General features: G+C 41.8%; 1 long non-coding RNA gene across 1 annotated transcript; it reads right to left on the bottom strand.

Moving 5' to 3' along the window:
- Positions 1-774: 774 nt before the first annotated feature.
- LOC308640572 lies at positions 775-4150 on the bottom strand. The gene is made up of 3 exons (XR_014020306.1): positions 4059-4150; positions 2962-2990; positions 775-979 (listed from the first exon to the last, which is right to left on the bottom strand). It is a non-coding gene; the product is annotated as an uncharacterized lncRNA (long non-coding RNA).
- Between the last annotated feature and the right edge of the window lie 2034 nt (positions 4151-6184).

Genomic DNA, 6184 nt, shown 5'->3' with positions numbered 1-6184 from the left:
CCACCTAGTTTTTCCTCCAAATCCCTCACCAGGCTGGAATGAAAGAATAAGTTTAAATGTGCCAGTGTTTATTTTCATAGTTGCTTTTAATATAAGTAGTATTTTAGTCAGTGTTGCATCACTGTGATCAAAACAGCTGATAAGAATAACTCAGAGGAGGAAAAGTTTATTTTTGGCTAATGGTTTCAGAGATTCAGTTCATGTTTGGCCAACTCCTTAGTTCTGGGCCCAAGGTGAGACTGTGTAGAGCAGGACATCAGGGCAGAGAAACAGGAAGCAGAGGGTGCACCACTCACAGTGACAAAATATAAACCCAAAATACACTTAGTGACCCATCTTGGCCAGCCACACTCTACCTGCCTGCAGTTACCACCCAGTGAATCCATCTCAGTGGGTTAGTCCACTGATTGGGTTAAGGCTCTCATAACCTAACCATTTGACCTTGAAAATTCTTGCATTGTCTAATACATGAGCTTCTGGGGGACACTTCATATCTCAACCGTAACAAGTAGGTTTTCAGATGACTCGATTTCTTCTGAGAAATGCTTGATCTTTTGCTTTGTTTTCACTTTTCCTGGATTGATCTCCCTGGGCATGGGAGAGCTATGTAGAGCAGTGTGTGGCCCCTGGAGACCACTAACGTTGTGCCTGCTGCTCCCTCTGGACCACAGGCTTCTGGTTGCACATGGCAGCCTCTTTGTCGAGGTCCTGGACCATCCTTCCAACATCTCTGTATCCCCTCAGTGAAGCACATGGGGCCTCAGGTTTCTCTTAGTGGCCATGGAACGTCAGGGTCCGGCATTAGGTTTATATATCCAGTTCCCTTTCTCTGGCAAGGTTGCCCTCATACTCTGCCCTGTCAGATATGTGGAACTGTGGCGATTTCCATCTCAGCATCTCCAGTGAGTGGCCAGCATCTCTTGTCATTGTTGAATTTGCCGACACCTGTCTAAATTTCTCATTTTCCTTTCTTAAGGTTCTATTGTAAAAAAGGAAAAACAAGAACACACACACACATCTGTCTCTTTTCCCTTTATAGATGAGACAGTACTCACCAAACATTCCATTCCACTCTCTCGCAATTTGTCGGAACCATGTGACTTGGGGAACAATTATCACTTTCAAGCTCATTTGGCTAAGGACAGCTGGGACTCCACCATCCCTCTCTTCATCTGCCATGAAAAGTCACCAGAAGCCTCAGAATTAAGGATGGCTGAGTTCCAAGTGGAAGGCAGGCTGTGTGTTCCATATTAGACTTTCAAAGAACAAGTAGCCACCCTTTGCTGTGATAAGCCCTGACATATCATATGGAGTTTGTTTCTGGTCTATAAAGGTAATTGCCCTGCATGAAATACGCTGCCCAATCTGCTGAAGCAGGAAGGGATAGATCTCTGACTTCCTCTTTCTGTCTGAAAAGGATATTTGCTGCTTCATATGTTACTTATCCATGAACAGATATGTGGGCTATTCTGAGGGTAGACTCTAAAAGTCTTGACGTCAACAAAATCATTAATGAGATAAAAGGTGGTCAAAAACATATGGGGGCGGGCTATGGCTGTGGCTCCGTGGTAGGGTGCTTGCCTAGCATGTGTGAAGCACTGGGTTTGATTCTCAGCACCACATAGAAATAAATGAATAAAATAATGGTTCTTCAACATCTAAAAAAATTAAAAAAAAAACCATAGAGGGGACATGTTATGGATTGAATTATATCCAGTAGAAGATGCTGACATTCCAAGCCCCAGCATCTGTGAATGTGACTTTATTTGGAAATAGGTCTTTGCAGATGGTCAGGTTAATTGAGATGAGGTTGTCAGAGTGGCCCCTAATTCAACATGACTGCGTTTTCATTCAAAAGGGAAATTCAGACACAGACACACACAGATGGAAGACAGTGTGCACAGATAGGGGCCATACCATGTGCAGATGCAAGATGGAAGGAATATATTAGTCGAGGGATCCCCTAGGCTACCAGAAAGGAGGAGGCTTGGAATAAATTCCTCCTCAGAGCCTCCAGGAGGAACCAACCCCGCTTGATTTCAGGCCTCTGAACTCCAGAACTGTGATATAATCAATTTCTGATATTTAAGTTTTCCAGTAGGGGTACTTTGTAATAGCAGCCTTAGTAGACTAATACAATCTGATGAACATGAATTTTAAGGTGGTAGTTACTCTAGAGAGAGAGGGAAAAAATGGATGGATGAAGGGAGGGGTTGCACCTGTATCTGTAACATTTTCTCTCTTGAGGAAGAGAGAGAACTGGTGGGGGGAGAGAGAGAGATATGAATATATTAGATCTGGGTGCTATATATCTGGCACCATATTATGGGCTTTTCCCCATCATTTTGAATACAGCAAAAGCACATGGTATTTGGGATATCAACTGCTGGGCCCTGGTTTCCCATCTGCTCAGCAGTTTACCCTGGTTGCTTCATTCATTTTGCATCCCATGACCCTGCCTTTTAGACATTTGGATTTTCTGGATATTTCACATACTAGGTTATTCTTTACTACAAATTCATATTATTCACTGTAATTATCATTTAACATTTTAAAAATGTGATCAGACCTTCCAATGGCAAAACTACCACCATGAGCATAAATAGAAGCTTCTGAGGACACATGGGAAGATCAGAGTCAATAGGAAGTTGCTTTTGTCCCCACTGCGCTGGACAATTTCTGATGGAGGTGGTCTGCCATGGATTCTTCCCTGTGAACTTGAGGCTTCTTAGAGCCGACAGTGGGTGTGGACGCTTAAGGTTGGTTCATCTTCCCAGCTTCGGTAATAAGTGGGAAATTCAGGGCCAGTCGCCAGTCATCTTGTAATTCATAACCCAGCATTATGTAATAAATCTCTGAATTTTCTCAAATAATGGGCTCCAGGTCAGCTGAAAACTAGACATTACTTGTTGGAAGTTTGTTGATGGGGCTGGGGTTGTGGCTCGGAGGTAGTGCACTCACCTGGCATGTGTGAAGCACTGGGTTCGATCCTCAGCACCACATAAAAATAAATGAATAAATGAATAAATAGATAAATAAATAAATAAACAAACAAACAAATAAATAAATAAATAAAGGTATTGTGTTCATCTACAATTAAAAAAATATTAAATGACCATTCCTATAGACCTAGAGAAAAACTGAAGTCAACATGTTGTAAGATGGTGACAATTGTCTTGTGTTGTGATTTTGGAGGTGACTTACATTGTAAGTTCACATATGCTTTACACTCATTTCTGCTTGACCCACATCACAATGTGTTCCAAGACTGTATCAAGTCTCCATCAAATGGTTAATAGGATGGAAGGAAATGCATGCAGTGGGACATCTCCAACAATGTCTTTCATCACACACTGCTGCTAAGTTACTGTAGTGGAGAGAATCACCCCCATATTGCATGTGCTTTGGTGCCTCACATGTGCCAGGCAAGTGCTCTACCCCTGAGCTACAGCCATAGCTTTGTGCTTTGTTTTTTGCATAAACAATGCATCTGCCCCTGGACTTAGAGCTAACTGCACACACTCAGAAATCCTACCTTGCTTTCTTAACTGAAAAAAAAAATCCTGATGATGAGTTCCATCCCTTCCTCCCAGAGAGGGTGATTCTAACCAGTCTTGAGGAGAGCCCGAGAACTGTTTTACCCTTAGGCCATCTTTCCCAGAGCCAAACGTCTTGAACCAATGTCCAGATGTTCAGATAAAAAAAAGAAGAAAACCCCACTTCAACAGGCGGAGTTGAAGGCTACATAAATAGTGGGAGAGCTGTTAAATCCCTTCCTCCCAGAGAGGGTGATTCTAACCAGTCTTGAGGAGAGCCCGAGAACTGTTTTACCCTTAGGCCATCTTTCCCAGAGCCAAACGTCTTGAACCAATGTCCAGATGTTCAGATAAAAAAAAGAAGAAAACCCCACTTCAACAGGCGGAGTTGAAGGCTACATAAATAGTGGGAGAGCTGTTAAATCTATTTGTATTTCACACCCATTAATTTCAGATTCCCTTTCTCTGAGACCTCTGCCTTAAAATTAGAGAGTGTGATGGTTCAGCACAGTCATTTCCTACCTGACACGGGTGTGAAGGGTGGAAAGATCCAGAAAGCAGATTGTCTTTGCGTGAGGCTGAACGCAGCCGTTCACGTTCAGGAACTCTCTCTTTTGGTCTCATTCCCTAAGCCTCTGAACGCCATCTCTAGTCTGTGCAGCTGGTCCGTGGGGTGGGGCTGGGCGGGGCGCTGAGCTTTCCAACCTTGGAGTGTTCAGAACAGAGTTTGTAAAGATCCCCAAAGGAATGTGGTTCAGGGTGCCCTTTGGTTCCCCGGCATGAGCTCACTGTCTTGCAGAGCAGTAAATTATTTTGTGCTGCTGAGGAGCTGTATGAGTTTGGAATGGTAGGCTCATAAAGTCATGATTTATAATTAAATTAGACCTCAGGAAAATGTGCCAAGTTATATCTATTTGGCTTTCGCTGGTATTTTTTTTTTTGAAGGTCCCACAAACAGACTGAATGGAAATTTCACTTAAGAAATTGTTGTCATAAAATTTTATGGAACCATCTCTGTGGTTGGGGGACTGTTAAACATCCCTGCAGGGGGAAAAACAAACACAATTAGACACAGACTAGCTACTCTGTTTAGGGGGTGAAAACCAAAGTCACGGTGGAAATGCCACATCCCCAGAAACAACAGCGTTCATTTAGCCTGGGCTGGATTTTCTGATGTAAGATGATCATTAAAATTTTACCAGGTTCTGACTTTCCATTTGATTTCTCCTTTCTTCTCTTTTTTCCTTGCTTCCTCTTCTTTAAGAAAAGAATCTGGTGTTTTTTGTTTGTTTGTTTCATTTTTTCTTTGGAAACTAAAATCATTTTTAATTGTGGCAAAGTACACACACAATGTACCATCATAGCTCCTGTTGAGGGTATGGCTTTAGTGCTAAGTACCTTAGTAGTGCTAAGTACCTTCACATTTTTTGTGCCACGATCACCTCCTTCCATCTCCAATACTCTTTTCATGTTGTAGAACCGAATCTCTGAATGGGTAAAAATCCATTTGTACCCATTAACCACTAACTTCCCATTCCCCTCTCCTCTAGCAACCACCGTTCTACTTCTGTCTCTTTGAATATAATTACTTGAGGTACCTTATTTAAATTGAATCATATCATACATGATAGCATATGCATTTTTCTGTCTTATTTCACTTGGCATAATGTTCTCAAGATTCCCCCATGCTGTAGCATATGCCTGCATTTCCTTCCTGTTTAAGGCTGAATAATATTCCATTATATGGGTATTCTGATCATTTTTAACTACTCATCCTTCAGACACTTGAGTTATTTTTCTTTCTGTTAATAAGTGATGTCTTAGGCTATGAGAGGGTTTTGAGAAGGACTGCAACCTATAATCCTGTGGCTTACTATTGCACAAGTCTGCTGCTGTTTATAGTGACCCTAGAACTCAGAGAAGTGGGAGAGCCCAATTTTCTTTGCTCTTCAAGCCATCTCATTTTGAATCTCTTGTAGGTCAGCATTTTAGGAGATCAGACAAAGAATTCTTAGAATGAATCCATGCTTGATTTTCAGAATGAGAACCATTAGTACATAGCCAACAAACGTTCTAAATTATAGCTTATCCTAGTAAGTAAAAAGACCAAGGAGGCATCTTCCTTTCCTACACCCTCCAACTGGATCGCTTTCTCCACCCTGGGTACAAATGCATGGCGCTGGCTTTCCTTGGTCTTCTCTGACTTGGCCCCACTACACGGCATAGTGAACATGATGCTCTTTCTCCTGTTATTTTTGCTTGGGTGGACTTTCTTTTCTTTCTGAGGGTCAAAGTACTTATTTTCCTTATTGAGCAGACAATCAACCTAGGTGATAAATGCTCACTTTTCACCATGCTCAGGACAAATAAGGCCTGGCACCTGTAATCCCAGCAGCTCAGGAGGCTGGGGCAGGAGGATCCCAAATTCAAAGCCAGTCTCAGCAACTCAGCGAGGCCCTAAACAATATATTGAGACCCTGTCTCAATATTAAAAAAAATAATAATAATATAAAGGGTTGGAGATGTGGCTCAGTATTTGAGTGCCCCTGGGTTTAATTCCTAGTACTAAATAAATAAATAAAAATAAAACATAAAAGTACAAATAATATCAAATGATATAATGAAGACATGTATGTTATCTGTCAAGA

The sequence above is a fragment of the Spermophilus citellus genome (genome assembly GCF_964194105.1).
Source record: "Spermophilus citellus genome assembly, contig: SCAFFOLD_130, whole genome shotgun sequence".
NCBI classification, from domain to species: Eukaryota; Metazoa; Chordata; class Mammalia; order Rodentia; family Sciuridae; genus Spermophilus; species Spermophilus citellus.
The sequence above is the reverse complement of the archived record's forward strand: the minus strand, read 5'-3'. Positions and strand labels throughout refer to the sequence as shown.